General features: G+C 41.3%; 1 pseudogene; it reads right to left on the bottom strand.

Moving 5' to 3' along the window:
• Positions 1 to 723: 723 nt before the first annotated feature.
• Positions 724 to 2,124, bottom strand: LOC103674007 (annotated as a pseudogene).
• Between the last annotated feature and the right edge of the window lie 1,138 nt (positions 2,125 to 3,262).

Consider the following 3,262-nt stretch of genomic DNA (forward strand, 5'->3'; position numbering starts at 1 on the left):
TCTGTCTTGAAAGAAACACTTATCACCTGTAGCCAAGGAGCTGAGAGTGCTGAAAACCAAACTCAGAGTCTCATCCTGCAAGTGGTTGAATTACAATGCAAATTGAATTTTCAACCTCATGGGGTGTCTGCTATTAAAGTGAGGGCATAAATTGGGAAGGAATGAGATCCCGAAAATTGGAATAGGGACATATGGGAGGATCCTGATAAAGCTGGGGACATTGAACCCTTTAACTCCCAAGAGTCTTCTTTGCTGGTAACAGCAACCACTCCATCCTCATCTGAGGAGATTAACCTTGCTCTGCTTAAAGAAATTGTAATGGCCTCCCCTGAGGTAGTTGCCTTGTAAGACCCTGATGATTCTCTTCAGGACCACCCCCCACCACTGTCTTTGCTTCTAGATCTATCACTAGACTCAAGTTCCTGCAGGCCCCTGATGGTGACATACAAAATGTGACCCATCAAGAGGTGTAGTACACTCCACAAGAACTACATGATTTTTCCAATTTATATAAATAAAAATCCAGGAAATATGGGTGGAAGTCAATATTTAAGGGTGTGGCATAATGGCGGAGGGACCATAAAATTGGATCAGGCAGAATTTATTGATATGGACCCACTAAGCAGAGATCTGGATTTCATGTTGCAGTTTAGGGGATTAGAAAGAGCTCTAACTGGAGGGACCGTTGGCTACCCTAAAACATGAACCAACAGGTGGCCTACACTAAATGAACTGAAATGCCAGAACGGCCTTGATAAACTATAGAGGAAGAGATTCAAAAGCTTAGGGAGATCAGAATGTTAGAATGGATGTATCACTTAAGATCTCCTCATCCACTCAAGGAGGGTACAGAGGATATACTTTTCAATGTAACTATGAGCAGTAAGTTTGTGAGGGGAGGCCCAACATTCTTGAAGAGCTCTGTGATTGTTCTCCTCTGTAGGTCAGAAATTATAGTGGGAACAGCTGTCACTGACTTGGAAAACCTAAATGCAATGGAAGTAATTGAATCCCAAGGTGTCAAAGGCCAAGTGGTGCTATTTAATCACCAAAGGCAAGGTGGGCACAGTTACTCTAATGGACAGCAGAATCAAAACAGCCATTACAATATTATGATTTGCAGAGGGCTACAGCATTGGCTAGCTGCTCGTGATATTTCTAGGAGTAAAATACATGGTAAGTCTACTAAATTCTTACTTTATTTGTGTAAGCAGAGAGTTCTAGGTCAAAGGAACAAAAGTCAAATTTGAATCATAAATGCAGAGAGTCATGACCGTAATTAATTCCTAAACTTGAGCCACTTTATAGGCTCAGGGCCCCTTGAACTGATTGAAGGGGAGGCCAGTTCCCCTTGAAGGACCCCACTACACTGCCAAAATTGTATACTGCTATTCTTTCCCCAAGTCTATTCCAAAGGGATATGTGGCCTTTTACCAACATGACTGTGCATTGAGAAAAAGAAAATAATGACTTTTTTTTTACAAGTTGCCAATGGCACTCTATTTTTTTCTTTCCAACATCCTGTTCTGTAGCTTCCTTGGCCCTTTTTACCCAGATGCTTAGCACTGGCCATGCTAAGACTGGTGAAGGCCTTGAAGTTCTTCTCCTCCTCTGTAATGACTCTGGCTTCTTCCTTCTTATAGACATTCCCTATGGGCGTGACCACTCCTGCTAGCTGGGTAACCAATTTGAGTTCTTCAGCAGAGTTTTCTCCCTTCTTAGGGGCTGAGGGCTTCCTGGGGAAGAGGATGAGCTTGGACTGGTATCCATTTCAGCCACTGCATGTTGGACTGCAGGGATTCCATGGACTTGTTCCACTTTTTTGGATCCACTGAGATCCCAATGACCTGTGCCACCTTCTTGTGGATGACAGCCACCCTTAACTCTTCCAAGCTGAAGCCCCTGCCAGCTCACACTTTGGCGTGATACCTTACTGTGGGACACTTCACAATGGGCTAGGTGGGTCCACATGTCAGGCATGGGGCAATGCAGCATGCCTTGGCCTGCCAGGCCTTGTGTCTGCGGATCTCCCGGCGCCAGCTGGTTGAACCACATTGCCATGTGCCCCTGCCAGTCATTGTGGAAGTGGGGCTTCAGGATCATGCCATTCCAGCTGGGTGCCATGGCTGCTGCCTACAAGCCTCCTCTGAGGAAGGACTGAAAATAATGACTTTTTGAGGATTATTGGACACAAGCTCTGCATCAACACCAAAGATATATGCGTGTGTGTTTATATATGTATATATATGTATATATAATATCTTTGATTTTTTCCCTTTTCTCTTTATCATATAAGATGTGTTCACTTTAAATCGCAGTATTTAATTACAAGATATCAAGAAGAAAATTGAATATCACCCAAGGACTTTGCATCCTTTCCTAGGGAAAATATGAGTGTATTTTGGATGTACATAGGATTTCTGTATCATGTTAGAATTATGACCTTATTATGGACTTTATTTAGAGATTAAATATGGTTTAAGAAGATGCATATGGATGTCAAATTGATAAGGGGTGGACTGTGATGGTTAATTTTATGTCAGCTTGGCTAGATGTTGCAGTGAAGATACTTCTTAAATTAACATTTAAATTTAAATTTAATTTAGATTAACATTAACATGATTAATGTGATTAACATTTAAATCAGTAGACTCTGAATAAAGCAGATTACCGTTCATAGTGTGAGTAGGTATGCTCCAATCAGTTGAAGGCCTTAAGAGCAAAGACTGTGGTCCCCTAAGGTAGAAGGAATTCTGCCTCCTGACTGCATTTGGACTTAAGTTACAACATCAACCCCTCCCTGAGTCTCTAGCCTATTGGCCTTTGCTATAGATTTTAGACTTGCCATCCCTCACAGTTGCATGAGCTAATAATTATTTAAAAATACATCTCTCTTTCTATATGTTTATATATTTTATTGGTTATGCTTTGTGAAGACCCCGACTTATACAATTTGATCTGAGCAGGGAGGTGAATTGTTGTAACATTGACAAAGACGGAATAGATAGACAAAGAAGTGAATTGTGGTGGGGAGGGGAGAGAGGAAATGGAGAGGAGCATGAGTTTTGTATTAGACATGCTAATTTTGAGAACCTTATTAGACAACCAAGTGGAGATGTTGAGTAAGCAATTGGTAAATGAGTTTAATCCTCAAGGGATATGTCAGAACTAGAAATCTAAAATTGGGAGCCATCAGCATATAGAAGATGTTTAAAACATTGGGACTAATGAGCTCAACTGTAAAGAGAATGTTGAAAGAGAA

Source organism: Ursus maritimus, unplaced genomic scaffold (genome assembly GCF_017311325.1).
Source record: "Ursus maritimus isolate PB19 unplaced genomic scaffold, ASM1731132v1 scaffold_25, whole genome shotgun sequence".
Classification (NCBI taxonomy): Eukaryota; Metazoa; Chordata; class Mammalia; order Carnivora; family Ursidae; genus Ursus; species Ursus maritimus.